Genomic DNA, 16,142 nt, shown 5'->3' with positions numbered 1-16,142 from the left:
AAGAGATCAAGTTTAGCTATAGATTTTGTGATGATTTATTTAATTTTTCTTTATTTTTAGTGTCCATTTGCCACAAAGTTTGGTAAAAGAAATATTTGTATATTTGTCAAACACAGGCTCATGAAATGCAAACAATATGCCCTGCTCAATTTACAGCTGAACAAGAAGCAGGACTATTGTCAAATTTTCAGTGATTTTATGACAAAAATATTTGCTTAGTAGCTACTCTGTACCAAGTGAAAAAGATAGATGAAGTGTTCTGAAACTCTAATTATAAATCCATAAATAAACTCTGCCATCAAAAGAAGACATGGATGAATGTGAAACAGGGCAAAGAAAACTATGAAATCAGTCTTTGTGATACTTCATATTAAGTAGGCTGTAACAGGCTGCTATGACTTCTCACAGCTGCCTGTTACACAAACCTTGTGCTGTCAACATTCTATTTACATTGCTTTGGTTACTGACTTTTTGGGGAAACCCCTCACTTTGTCCAGGAGACCATATTGACTTTTCCTTGAGCTTTAAACTATTTGTATCCTTGTAAATGTTTGATTCAGCTCTTGCTGTAATTAAAATATTTAGGGTCAAGGAGGTTTCCACAGAAATTTTGTTCAAGTCAGAAAATAAAATCCTGCCATTTTAGGAATTCAGTTTAAAAGTAGCCTGATTTTAATAAAGGAAGTACTTTCTCATTCCTTTTTAGAAAAGGATTTCCTATGAGGAGGCCATAGCTGGAGTTCTGTGTCTGGTTTGAGGCTCCTTGGTATGACAGGGACATGAATATATTGGAATCCAGCACAGGGCCAGGAAGACTAATTAACTTGCAGCATTTGAGCTATGTAGAGAGGATGAGAGGTTTGGGATGATTCATCCTGGAGAAGGGAATGCTCAGGAGGATCTTTCATGGCCCTGGGAAAGGAGCAAAGAAGACAGAATCTTAGCGGTACCTCGTGAAATACCAAGAGGCAGTGCCAAACTGAAATACAGGAAATTTCACTTAAATAGAAAGTATAAGTTTTTTATTGTGAAGGTTTTCATAGACAGAACATATTGTATGGAGAGGCTACATAGTGTCCATCCTTAGAGATACTGAATTATATCCTACACAGACCTGAGTAACTCCTGTGGTGATAATACTTCACAGAGTGATGTTGGACTAGGTGATCTGCTGAGGTTCTTTCCAACTGGTCAGTCATTCTGCAGTTATGCTGAAGTACTTCTAAATTGTTTTCTGCAGATTAATTAAGCACACTTAATAAATTCAAAGCATTCCACCTTGTTATATTGATTGCCTTTCTTATTTTCATTAAATGTTATGTATACCCTTCTCAATCTCTTTTAAAAAGTAAAGTAGTAGATCATTAAGTAATCTTTTTGAAAGAAAGATCAGAAACACAATGAAGATGATTTCATATGGCCCAAGAAACTTACCAATAATGACTAATGGTATGTAGTAACACATAGTAAATAATACTATTTTTCTTATGCTTATTTTACAAATAAAGAAATTCAATTGGATAAACTTCAATTTTAAATGAGTCTGTGTGATATTAATTTGTCATGCATTCACCCTACTACTCTCAAAAGAAAATCAAGAAAATCTGATTTACTAATTCATGTGAAAAACAAGCCTATGGTCCTTAATTTACATTCCATTCTCAAATATCTAGTTATTGTTTCAATTTAAATTAATGCTAATTATCTTCCTAGAGTATTTTGTTTTTCTAAAGGCTGTAATTTTCAAGAGGATTTTCAGATTTCATTTGGATGTTGGATACCTAAGTCATTTAAGTACTGAGAAAATTCAGTATTTTGATTCCTTATACATTATAGAAACACTATTTGATGTTAAAAAAGCTTTTTATTTCCTACTGCATAGTCTTACCTCAAATGTCAAGCTCCTAATGTGAATTAAGTCTTTCCATTAATTCAAGATGGAGTAGAAGAGTGAGTTGAAATAATGACATTAAACAAAATGACTTAAGTATATTCTGCTGATACAAGCTCTTATTTATTAGTGTTTATCACACCTACAAAATACATAGGTTCAGGAAATGGACTTCTAAGTTTGGAATCTTTTAAGGGAGGAATAAAATAGAAATGGTGTGGAGGACTGAAGCATTTACCTCTGTTATACATGAATATAGAATTTTATAACCAGGTCCTGGTGGAACTTTCAGACAGATTAAATACGTATAAAAAAGTAAGCAAAAGAAGTGGGAAGAGCTGGGGAGAAAACTGGAAAGTTTGTTTACCACTCTTTTTAAAATGTGTGTCAAGCATGTTTCTATCACAAAAACACATTTGGGGGTGATGTTGCTGCATAAAAAGACAACAAGAACCGTCTCACTATAGAGAGAGATACAAATTTTTATATTACAATGATCAATGTCTTAAAATTAATAGCCATTTATGAAAGACTGTTAAGACACAATTTTTAATTTTTCGTTTAAATATAGGAGTTTACCAGTTTTGCTGATTATTCCAGTTATTCCAATTTGTTCAAGGCTGGGTTATGCTACTAAGGTGCAATTTTGAATAAAAGGGAAAGGATAATAAAGGACTTAAAACCAGTTTTAAACAATATTTTTATTATTCTGATCTGGTTTTTACAGTTGCCAGATTTAAAAAAACAAGCAGACAAACAGCTAGAATATTGATTCTGGCTTTTCAAGATGCAATAGAGCAACAGGAAGCAGTGATGCTGGAAAAAAGGCCATGTCATACATATCATGCTTTTACACTTGCAATCAAAATGCACAGGCAGAGGAATTATGGGTTTAAACCAAGCATTGGACTTGTCATTTTTGTCAGTATTCTAAACAGGAATTGGTCACATCAATTAATAACAAATCTTTAGTGAAGAAGGTGCTGTCACCAAGTAATAATAAATACTGCATTAACATCTTACACTGGAGCCTCCTATTTGGAGTGTTAAAGAGGTTAAATATAGCAATTTACATAATATTATTGTTATGCATAGTAGTGAATAACTATTTGGGTGTTATATAGCAATTTGGAGCAATTTGTTGCCAATTATTAAAATAAAGGGAAATGAGCATATTGCATTTGCCTTGGTTAAACTATTAATGCTACTTGCCTTTCCTTTTCCTTCAGGTCACAGACAGTATTTTCTATAGTGATAAGTATGTATCTTTTTTATTCTATTTCAATTATATTTGATTAATATACTTACTGAGGATTAGATTGTCTTAGCATTAAAATTCAGAGTCTGGATGTAGCTGTTGCTGGCTTGGTTCATTTATGCTCATTTCAGGAATGCTTGCATTTCCTATTAACGTAAGGAGCTTAGGCACCCAGTGTGGTTTAAATATAACAGCACTTCTGAAGTGTAAGACAAAAATTCTCTAAAATAATTCTAACCTCTTATGCGTTTGAAGAACCATAGACTCTTTCTGCATCTGAATGTGACTGTGGTACTAAATGTACTAAATTGTGCTAAATGGTGCTAAAATGCTGGCACTGTGCGTGCCAGCTGAGCTGGCTTTCATAGCACCTTAAAAGACCTGAACTGATTTGAAATTCACAAATAAGGATTGTCATGACTGTGAAATCAGAGTCCTCATCAGAGCTTATTTGAGTCTACCTAGACTACTGGGTTCCATGCAAAGGAGAGTGTAAATAGGCTTCCTGGGTTTTGGCTCATGTTAAAATAATGATTATTATTTTACATTCATTATTAATACTTGTGAAAAATACATTACTATTAGAACATTTGCTAGATCCCAGAATGATCCTTCACAATTTGTGTTGAGCTCTTTCCTTTTCTGTTTTTTTTCCAAGTTCTTGAATCTTGTATTTTTGGCTGAAGACTCTTTCTTAGAAAATGCACTAAAACTGAAGCCTCTGTAAGGTGCTCAGGATATTCTGCTGAGAAGGACACTTTTGAAACCATTTAGACTTAGAAAAAAGAAATCCATTCAAATTTCTCATTTTGGAGAGGAAATAAGCACTTGCATATCCTATAAATGTCATCACTTGCAAGTTGGATAAATACTTTTTATAAAGGCTCTGCTTTGAAACTAAATGTTTGAGTGAGTGAAGACAATTCCATATCAGTTTGAGGTAAGTAAAAAATTTTAACACCACCCTCTTGAAATCTTTTCTCATGCATTATTGTTCTCTTTTCTTTCTGTTTCTTTTTCTTTTTTTTTTCCCCCTTTTGTTTAGGCATGTTCATCATCCATGCATAGTTTTCCTAGGCATCTTCACTGTGGAAAGAATATGAGTATTTTGGGACCAAATTGGAGTCTGGCACCATAAAATGGCATTTTCTGTTGTTTCATGGTTCCTAAAAGTTCAATATAATTTGAACTTAGAGTTTGACCCAAAATGTTTGTCATATCCACAAGCTAATCTATTTGCCAAATGTCTAGCTATGTTTCTAAAATAAATCTTAGCAACATTAGAATGGCAGAGGGAAACAGCGGATGTTTCTCATAGATTTTTTTTTCCATTTGAAGGCATGGCCTTGTTCCTTTTGCTGTCAGTGGAAGCATTAACTGTACTAGTGCAGAAGTGATTGTCTCAACTATACAGAGGTAAACCAAACAAGAACTGGTTTGAGTTTGGTATGCATGAATGTGAGCATTTACATAAGAGGGAGTGGAATAAAATTTTTTGCTGAAGCTTTACAAATCAGTTCTGGAATCCATAGGTTCAATAGCAGGGAAAGCGAAGGCTAAGAAAACATTGACCTCATGGTGTTTCGTGCAGTCCTTGGTTCTTCTGCATTCAGACAAGTGCAACACAGATATCAGCTATAATACTAATTCAATAGTGCTTTGGGGCCAACTGGCATGCTACCCCACTTATACATTTAATTTTCTTTCCCTTACCTCCTAAAAGATGGACCTTGACAAAATACCCCTTGGAAATACTTCCTGACATTTACTATCTGCCCAGCTAAAGCACCATATGAGGGTCTTAGCTCCTAGCAATTGTACATTGTCAGTAATTTCTGACCAGTGTTTGACCTCCTGCCCTGGCTTTGCTATATTTCTGGGTAGATTTAATAGTTGCATATAGACACTGCTACAATAGCCTACCCCCAAATGGTACAAAAAACCCCAAAAAGCTCTGGACTTCTTTTTCAGAGTTCTTAGTACTTCTATAGCTATAGACTGTGAAGAATCTTTCAACAGCCCCGTTCAGCATTTGTACATTTTCGTAGGAAAAATTTTACTGCATGCAAAAGGAATATTTTTCTGAGTTTCTATTATATTTATATGTTCCTATCAAATCATAATATCAGAATGTTTAGAAATGTATTAACTGCATTCAGTATATTTGTCATAGGTAGCTTATTCCTCTTTTAAAATAAAGGAGTTATGTTTTGTGTAGCAGGGATTTGAAAGAACTTCTAAAATATCTTACTATTTTTACATGCATCTTTGTTCCAATATGTATATGTTTAATTGAAATTTTCCCTAAGACTTACAAAAACATATGGTAAAATTTGCTAAGAGCTTTTCAGAATTTTTATCCTCTCATGATTACTTCATATTTGTTTAGTCTGAATGTTGAAAGATCCATGTGAAAAAAATATGCTCAGATATTTCTGTCTGGAGCAGTCACCTTTTACTGCTCATAAAGAATGATGTGCAAAATTGTTGGGACTTAAAAAATGCAGTAAATTGTCTCAAACACTGAAAGAAGGAAGTTCCCAGAAGATAAACTACCATAACTGGCACAGATGACAAACAGAAAGTGGTAATTTCAGGCCTACATGGAGGTGAAAGGTTTGGAATGAGCACACTGGACAAAATTCCACTGTGTAAACCGTGGAGACAATAATGGGACACAATAACAGGAAGATGCCAGGCCTGGTGAAGTAGATTTGCATAACCTATAAGGACAAAAAATTACCACCATGACAAACTGTGGGAAAGGAAGTAACTGCTTACACACGTGCCATCCCAAAATGTGTAGGAGGACACCTGATTTAAGTAATTGAGAGAGACTGAGGTGTCACATTGAATCAAAAGAAGAAAGTGGATTTCGGAGCTGAGAATAATTGGAGAAGCAAGAATGAAATGTGGAATAGGATATCTCAGGAAAAAGGCATAAAGGAGAACTGTGTCTGAGAAATCTGTGAATGTGGCAACCATGGCAAAGAAAAAAGCAAGGAGACAGTAATACAGTTCAGAATAATTTCAGATGAGAATTCAGAATTGTCACATCTTTCAGAAAGACAAAATACTAATGGATAAGTAAACCTACTGGTAAAGCAGATATCTCATTTTCCTGTAAAATCTTCCCTGGAGGGTGACAACGTCACTGATAATGTTATAAAGTTCAATAAAATAAGAAGGACCTAAAGTCTGGAGATTGTCAACTCACTAAAAGGAAGAGTTCATACAATATGTGTGATTAAAGCTCTTTTTTCACTTTACACTGTTTCTTAAAATCTAGCAAATTGCTTGAAAAATACCTAAAATATTCCAGTTGTAAGGAAAAACATCTGAAAAGTTAGGAAGCTGGAGCATTAAGGTTGCCATTGCATAGACAAACAATTATAGTGGACTATTTGCAATGAATGATTGGAAATGCTTTGTGTTATATGAGCAAGAGTTAGCCTCGAATATTACATAGATAGACTGGTACAAATGAGTCACTTGGGTAAATCTATTGAAATTAAATAATTCTTAAAGCGAAAGAAAACGGCCTATTTTTGTAAGCAATTTTTCTTTGCTTATATTACAAAAGAAAATCTATAACAATTATAGATATGTCAGGAATACATGATATTGTAGCTGAGCTAATTTAGGTTTCTCAAAAACCCTTGGGCTGTTTCCTTTTACTCCTTCAACTTTTTTTCCCATATGATTCTTAGTCTTTCTTGTAGCCACCTCTATCACATGTGCTATGTTGGTAAATTCATTAAAAATTATGAGTTGTTTTGACAACATGACAATGGTGGAATGGATTGGACAACTAGTGTCGTGGTTTGACACTGGCCTAATGCCAGACACCCACGAATGTTGCTTGCTCACCCTGCCCTGCCCTCCTGGGCAGAGATGGCTCGGCTTAAAGTTACAAAGTGAATTTATTACTAACAGAGTCAGAGGAGGAAAATGAGAAGTAAAATAAACCCTTAAAGAACACCTTTTCTTCCTCCAGCCCCACCCTCCTTTCCACTGACAGCGCAGGGGGTCTCCCAAGAAAACTACCGCAGGTTTTTGTTCCACTGCTCCAGGAGCAGAGTCCTTCCCCTGTGAGGCCGTGGGTCTCTCCCACAAGTGACAGTTCTCCATGAACTTCTCCAAATCTCACGAGCAGTCTTCCTGCCAAAACTGCTGCAATGTGGGTCTCTCTTAACAAGGATGCACTCCTCCAAGGACAGGCTGCTCCAGCCTGGAAGCAAGGGCCCTCCCCCTCTGCCAGGTCTCCCACTGGATCAGAGCCTTCTCCAGGCATCCACTGCTCCAGCATGGGTACCTCCCCCATGGGCTGTGGGTGGATCTCTGCATCCTCTGTGGATCCCCAGGGGCTGTGGGTGGATCTCTGCATCCTCCGTGGATCTCTGCATACCCCGTGGATCCCCATGGGCTGTGGACGCACAGCTGCTTCACCATGGTCTCACCATGGCCTGCAGAGGAATCTCCACCTCCTGCCCCTCCTTCTCCATTGACCTTGGTGTCTCCATGTTGTTCCCCTCACATGTTCTTACCTCCTCCTCTTCTCTGACTAGAAAAAATTGTGTGCCCACTCTGTTTTGATCTTAAATATCACAGAGGCCTTACTGACCTCTCTAACTGGCCCAGCCTTGGCCAGCATCATGTCCATCTTCAGAGCCATCAGTCAGTGGCTCTACCAGACATGATGGAAGCTTCCAGCAGCTTCTCACAAAAGCCACCTCCATGAACCTTCCCCACCGCCCCCGACTACCAAAAACCAGGCCATGCAAAGCCAGCACACCTAGTAATACCCGTTTCCTGTACATCGATTTATCCTGGTCATTGGGCTTTACCTTGTCGTAGTTTTTAGATTGGAGTGATTTCTTCCGCTGCTAACTATTGAGTGCATTTCCTCTCTTATTTAAAAACTGAAGCATTTGAACGTGACTGAGGTTTCCCGTGATCATGGGTATTCACAGTGATACCCATCAAACTGGATAGTAGGAAGTTATTTCAGAAGTGTGTAAGGAAACTAAGGAAGTAAAACTTCACAAATGTGAAATAAAAAAAAAAAAAAAAAGGATAGAATAAACAGCCTTTGTAATGCTATTTTTACAGAAAATCTTTTTTGACATGAAGACACAGGAATCTATTCAGATGTTTTCCTTATGCTCACAGCATTGGACCATAGTATGTGGCATCTCTTCTTTACCTAAACAGAACATGAATTAATGTGTCAGATAATTGTGAAGTAATGAGACCATACACTTGTGCTTCCTGTATATCCTGTGTTTATGCTGATTGAAGTAAGTTTTATTTTATTCTTTTGGCTAGTTCAGTAATTTTAATCTGAGGATCAGAAAATGAAAGACAGGTTGGTAGATGCTAAAGTATAGTCAGCTTTATGTCATTTTTTTTTAATCAAAGATTGTGTGTCAGACTGCTCTTTCCAATCAGTTTTCAGGTCTCTCCCTATTTATTTACACCTAGTCCAAAAAATTTATACCAAAGAAGGGCAATCTTCTAGGGTTTAAGGGTATTTTATTGAAATAATTCCTTCCAACTGCCATTCTTGTAATGTCTTGTCATGAGCCACAACCCCCTTTTGCATATTTGACTATATCTTCATTTTTGCTCTCTTTTCATGCCTGCTTTCAAAAGTATATTTTAAGAATCCGTTCCAAAGGAGAGTAAAATAGGCTTTTGCCTCATTCTGTTCCCAATTTAGTTAGCTTCATTATATTGTACCTTCTATATGCTCGAGACATGAGCGTGTTACAAATGGGATTCCAGATGATCTTTAATGTTAATGAGAAAATTGTCACTCTGGGGGACTCATTTATGGTTCTACTTGCTAAGCAAGATTGACACTCCCTGAGTCACTGCTTTCTGTACAGATATTTCATTGAAAGGAGTAGCAGCCAGCTTATCTCTCACAACCCACCCATTTCTTACAGTCTTTGGAAGAATTAGTGGCACAAACCTTTCTTAAATGCTATTTAAGTACTGTTGCTTGTCACTTAGAAACCACTGGTCTGGATTTATGTGTTGGTGCTAGTATAATACAGCAGTCAAAAAGAAATTGCTATTTAGCCTGTACACTGTGGAGATCAAATATTCTTTCCTGGACCTTGATGCTGAGTGTGTGTGTGCGTGTGTGTGTGTGTGTGTGTGTATAAATAAAAGTATGCATTTCTAGAACTTGGACAATAGCAGCAAAAAAATTAGCCTTTCTAGCAGATGCATGGTACTTCAATGGGAAAAAGCAGCATCAGCAGTATAATTCTCAATTCTCAGTGTAAGTTTCTCACTGGCAAAAATGGAAGTTCTAATTAGAGATTGAAGCAATGGTAGAGATTTTTTTATTGTTTTATATTTTGCCTTATTGCTGGAAGGCAAGAGAGCAGTGTGACATAGTTGAGAGTAGGCTCTTGGCCAGGTGCTAGAAGTAGGACACAGTGATTATGTGGATGATTATGATTAGATTTATTGTTAATACAACCTGAATAACAGCTCTACTGTCTATTACAATGGATTATAATATAAAAATGTTGCAGTCCTTTGTGTTGAGTCTTGTACTTTAGTGAGACCTTGTTGCTTTCTAACATTCTCAGAGAATTCTAGGTGCGCCTAAGTCCATTTAGTCTTGGATTTGGTCAACAGTCTACATCTAAAGGGCTATAATATAAGCAAATTTTCCTAGAGAGAAATAGTCTGTCTAAAACAAAGAACAATTCAGAAAAAATCCCAAACCAACTTGAAAAAACCCAACCACCCCCCTGCCCCTGCCAAACAAAGCTTGAAAATGCTCAATCCTTCATAAAATAAGGAAACTGGAAATAGGAAAATGTAAAATAAGGAAACTGTAAATAATTCAGAAGTTTAGAACTCCTGAAACTATAATTTAACAAGAAATGTTGTTATATGTTCATGTTGCCTATTCAGGCACTTAAGTGAGTTGGCAAATCTTCAGACAGCTTATGTAAAATTAGTTAAAAGAATGGGTGGTTTTTCTCATCATATACAGCCTAATCTTTGCAAAAGAAATAATGATGAAAATAATATCTTAACCCTAATATATAATATAGAAATTAAAATTGTTCAAGTGATACTGTCTATTAATTTTGTTCTTCCTTGGGGTAAAATTTGGTTTATATAAATTATGCCTTTCTCCATTGATATTTATTAAATGCCTTCCCATCACTTGACCATTTTCAAGAAAATCTTTGGTTGGAAATTAAACATTATGGTGAAGAGTCACAGACATTCATTGGTATATCAAAGATATAAAAAGATATAAAGATCTTCATCTTGGGGATTCTGAGTTTTAGGAAACTTATATTTTAAAACAGGGAAAAAACAATGAAGGTACAATGCTGAACAAAGTTAATAATTCTGTATCCTGTGTTTATTTTGTTATAGCTGTTAACAAATGCCTGTGCAAATTCCATCTACACAAATGTGAGAACAGATTGAAATCTGTTTTGTTCGCCATCTGAATTCTATTTATTCAGTACTTCACAGGAGGAAGTCTCTGAATAACAGACAACCTGTCTTACAAGCATGGTTGTCCAAGGGATTATTTTCCCTCCAAAATTGCACCAGTCTATAGCATAGCTTTCTCTTTCTGTCAACCCTAACCCGATTTCACACAGAGCATAGCATTTTGTCACATTGTCCTGCAGGATCTTCCCTCCTGCTCTGGTTACTCCAGCTGAAGTTCTAGCCTTTCTCATTTCTCCGTTCTACCATTAATCTTGAAATTCTGCTTGCTCTCTGAGTAAAATAGGCTGAACTGTAGCAGAGGTGCTGCCAGAAGGTTAGGGCACCAAGAAATTTAAGGATATAAGGTTTCTAGGATTGCAAATAGTGTGAATAGCACAGTTTTGATTAGATTAGGAAAAGAAGAAATCCAGGAGTTCAATTTGGGACTGATTTGAAAGGTCAGTGCTGAAGGAGTTCTGTCCAAGGAATCTACAGTCTGGGGAAGGTCCTGGGTGTCTAAGACAAAGCCCAGAGACCTGGTGAGAGTAGAATGGAAAAAAGGCCCCCAAAATAACATGAGGAATAATAAATTCTGTCTTTCCTAAGGAAAATTTCATTACTGAAATGTCCAGACCTATAGATCAGCCAGAAGTTAATGTTTTAATTAAAGCTAGGATTATGGATAGGATTCAGATTGCAAGAAAAAAAAAAAAAGCAAGCCAAGACTACAGTTTTATTTGATCTGGAAACAACTACCAAATGAAGATTTTGGCTATAAAAATATTATCCTCAAGAATTCTTCATGTGTGAGAATTCAGCTGTGGCTTTTGTGAGCCTGAACATGGTATTAAATGTAGAATTACAAGTGGGAGGAAGAGCAAGCCCAGAGTTCCCATTGCTGTGGCACTGGAAGATTTCTACCAGAGGTGAAATAGGACTGCCAATTATGTGAGAGCTACTTTGTTTTATTTTTTTTTATATACTTTGCTTTATCTGCTTATTGTATTATTCTGTTAACTGCTTTCTAATGACTTCAGTTTTGCTCCCCAATAATATTGACCTAGAAAATACAATAAAATTAATTTCTTTGCAATTGAAATTCATCTATTTTTTCCTATACAATTTAAATAAAAATGTGCAAACTGCAGGGAAATTAGATTTTTTTTAAAGCAAGATGCAATTTAGGTAATTGCCTTCATTTTATTGTGTGTATATTTATGTTTGTTCACAGTAATACATCTGTAGAGTGATAGTGAATTGCTTAACTGAGGTATAACTTCTTGTTAAAGTTCTACTTATTAAAATGAGAATCTAATAGAGATTTGTTTTACCATAGACTAATAGTAGCTAATCAATCTTGTGTTTGCTTCAGTGACAGCTGTGTCCTCTTCATGGATATTTTTACACCATACAGTATCAGTGTTTCTTTCACCTCAGGAACAATCACTGCTCATGTAAAAGAATCAGAGGGAAATTTGATTTATCAGGATTTGTCTTTGGGTTTCATGGAATACAAATCTCAAGTAGCCAGGGTCTCTACATTTACATTAATAAAAATGAGGCTGGACTCTGAATTCTTTATTTATTGTGTTTGCAAGAAGTTCTGTAAAAGGATATTTTTCTTCTAGTTTCATGAAACTTTTATTTTCTGATGCAAGATAGACAAAAATATAAAATGAGATAGCCTAAGGTATCTTCTGAAAGAGCATCATTTTCCTTATTGACTGCATGTAGGATTGCAGTATGATCCAGATTGGAATGGATCCCAGGGGGTCTCTAGGGATCTTTCACAAAAGGAGGTTTGCCTGGAGGTCAGACCAGGCTGTTCAGGGCTTTAGATAGTCTGTTTTTCAGAGCCTCAAAGGATTAGTCTTCACAACTCGGCAGCCTATCTCACTGCTTGGCCATCATCACAGTGAAAATGGTTCTTCCCACAGCCCTTCGGAACCTTCTCTGTTCTTGTTGGTGCACCCTGCTTCTCATCTTCCCACCATGCACTCCTGCAAAATGCCTGGCTTTGTCTTCCTCAGAATCACCAGGATTATTGAAAGGCTGCTTTAATTTCCTCTTAAGCAACCTCTTCTCTAGGCTGAATAAGCCCAGTTTCCTCAGTGTTTTATCACAGGGCAAGTGCTCCTGCCTCTGACCAGCTTTGTGATCTGGTTGATATGTTGGGAGGCCAACCTGGACACTAGATGTGTGCTGTAGTTGTGGTCTTGTGAGCACTGTGTTGAAGGGGGAAACCACTTCCCTTATCTACTCTTGGAAGCACAGGAATCTGCTGACACTTTCTGGAGCTCTTTTGATATTATCTCTCCAGTTCAGGTCAGGAGATGTGGACTGTAACACAGATTGCTAAGGTATCAGGTATAATTTGCTAAAGGATTCCCAAAGGATAGACTACTATTTGCTGGTTTTAATGCACTATGTTGTTTCAGTTTGTTGCCTTCTAAATCATCTTAAGCTGGAACACTGAAATTGGCATAATACCTTTTGAGTGGGCAGTATGCCATGCTGACAGATGGCCATGCTAGTGGACAAGTTATGTGCATCAATTTTGATTAGGATGGGCAGGAATCCTGAAACAGCCATCACAGTAGAGCTTCTGAGCCTGTTGTTACAGACGTAAGGCAGAACTGCTGCTGCTCAGAGATGCAGCTCTGAATATCCCAGAATAGCTTGTGTCTCCATGTAAAGTGTTTCTGTGTTTCTGCTTCAGTGGATCAGATTAATTTTTAGATAGAGTAATAATTTTTAAAAATCAAACTTAACTTCCCCCAGATTATCATGGCTACCAGGAAACACATTTCCTCTGACTTGTACCTCCTATGTCTTACATAAATCCTTATTTTTTTCTTATTTTTCAGAAAATCAGCCTTGTCCTTCAGCAATATTTTTGACAGGCAAATTTGCCCAAATAGAGAGGTAGATATGTAGTTAAATACATTGATCCATCTGTTTTAAAACCTGAGAGCACACCTCTTTGTAGGAGCCACTTAAAACTTTTGGTATGCTTTTGCTAAGTGGTTTTAATACTTTGAATCCTAAACTGCACTCTCTCTTACTATTTTAATGACAACCAATAATTTTTTTTAAATCAAAATTTGTTGCACAGTAAATCCATTTCTCCTCACAATTTTGGATGAGAAAATTATTGTCTATGGTGATTATGTCTCTATTCAGAGATTTTTTGCTTCATGTGGGGACAATGTCTTCTGAATTATTTTGAAACAGGAGAGATAATCTTGCATTGTCAAAATAAACTACTTTTTGATAAAACAATGTTATGAAGGTGTACGGCACCTTGACGGCGATCTTTATTTTGTGGTTTTAGAGTTTTATCTCCCCTTTAACCATAATCTGTACCTGATGCTTTATTTTTTTTAAATCTAAAAATTAAATTTAAAAGTAATTTGGAATTTCTTTGGAAATGACTTGATGAAAAATGTAGTGAAACAAGATTTTGCTTCTGATGGCAAGTGATAAGAATTATGTTCATATTGATTGAATAATCTTAACCTCTACATCCACTGTCTTTCTTAGATATCATTATGATATGAATAGGTGTATTATCCTGACAGAGTAGAAAAGTGTGGGACAGTACTATGTTCTTTATTACTGCTGTATTTCAGAGTTTATATCCAGCTATGGAAGCTAGCCAGTAAGCAGTGAGGAAGGATCATCTTTTGGAAGCTGATTACTGCTGCATTGTCAATATGCAGCAAAGTGGCATCTATCACTGTCAATGATATTAGACTGAGAATGATCAGAACTCCATGAACATTGACCTATGAAAAAGGATTTGAGCTTTTTAATCTAGAAAATAGAAGGCTAGGAGGACATATAGAAGCCATCTTCAAATACAAAAAAGCCAGCAGGAAGAAAAGGAATAATCCATCCTTCTTATTCTCTGCAGATATAGTGACGAGTAACCGGCTTTCATTGAAGAAAGGCGGAGGTAAGGGAGACATCAGGTAGAAGTATTTTAAAGCTGAGAATGGTTGAGCACAGGAATAGCTTATCTGAGTAAGTGGTGCAGCATCTGTAAATGACAGGTTATAAGAACTTGTTACCTTCATAAAATAGAAGGCATGCCGAGTCCTCAGTGGGGGATGGATTACTTTATCTGCCAAGTTTTCTTCCAACTTGTTTATTCTACTTTTATTAAATGCCTTGTCCTCACAAAGAATTTTTTTTAGTTTGCAATGCTATCCTTTATGGAATGTGAATCTCTAACTCTTAAAAGAGAATCTCTTAAAAGAAAAGCTATTCTACACTGATCAAAATATATGTAAACACTTGAAGCATCTAAATACAAAAAAATCTTAATGAACATCCTAGTTTTTGTCGCAGTTGCTGAGAAAGGGCAGACCCTAGAGCCTCGTGGGTGTGGCTTGATTACTGTTCTGTGCCAAGCATGTCATCACTGGTTGGTCCTGGTTCAGGGGAAAAAAAGGTGAATGTACACCAGAAGTGGGCCATTTTATTCTGTTTCTTCCTCAGGGATCAACACTGCAGACTCTGTACCCTTCTGCCATTGCCTGTCCCACTCATGAGAAGGAAGTTCCAAGCAGAGAACCCAGCCTAGATGTGGGCACTGACCTTTAGGGATCTGAGTTGAGTCCTGCCCAGCCAAGCCCAGCTGAATGGACCATAGCCAAGCCCAGTGGAATGAGCGGTCCAGGAGTGAGCAGCGTGGTGCAGTGCAGACAATCCAGGTTTTTGGGGGATTTGTCCATTGCTGCTTTGTTGTTGTCGTGGGGGGCCATGTGGTGCTAGGTATAAAATGTCCACATCTTGTCTCTGCCTCGGGAAAAGCTGCCTGTCACTGCTGGAGTGTGGAAACATCTGCCATCTTGTCTTTGTCTCAGCGGCCATGCCAAACTGAGCCAAGGGGATGAGCACATTTGGTATGAAAATCACCCTCTCTTTTGCATAATTTTGTTATTAATATTGTTGCTGTTACTATGCATTTCTTATTCCATTGCTGTTTGTTTTCAGTAAATTATTATTTCTACCCATAGCTTCTGCCTCTGGGGGGGTAGGGGGAAGGGGAGCCATTTTCTTGGAGTTTAATTTCCAGCTGGCTTTAACCAACCATGTGCAAACTAAAGACTGAAAGAATAGATTTTCATTTTGCTTTTTCACATAGCAAAATCATAAAAATATTTTTAAATGCCAAAATATAGTAAGCACATCACAGTGCTGAATTCAAGGTATGGATTAGAAAAAAAATAATTAATAGATTTCTAACACTGCAAGAATTTTATTGACGCTAGAATACACTTTTCAGGAGGAGTTTTGACCTTGACATTTTCTCCCCTGCATACATGGAACTGCAAATGGCTGAAGTCCCTATTTCCCTAAAGAAAGTCAAAAGTAGAAGATGAGGGAATTCAGCAATTACAGAATCAAACATTTTGATTTCTTCAATTAAAGCTAATGCAGTTAAAATAAGCTTCAGTTAAGAAAACATAATACATTTGTGCTCTGTTCAAGTTGTAACAACAACTA

Source organism: Melozone crissalis, unplaced genomic scaffold (genome assembly GCF_028551555.1).
Source record: "Melozone crissalis strain CALT ecotype California unplaced genomic scaffold, PUWL_Pcris_2 ptg000004l_1, whole genome shotgun sequence".
Lineage (NCBI taxonomy): Eukaryota > Metazoa > Chordata > Aves > Passeriformes > Passerellidae > Melozone > Melozone crissalis.
Note: the sequence above shows the minus strand (reverse complement) of the source record.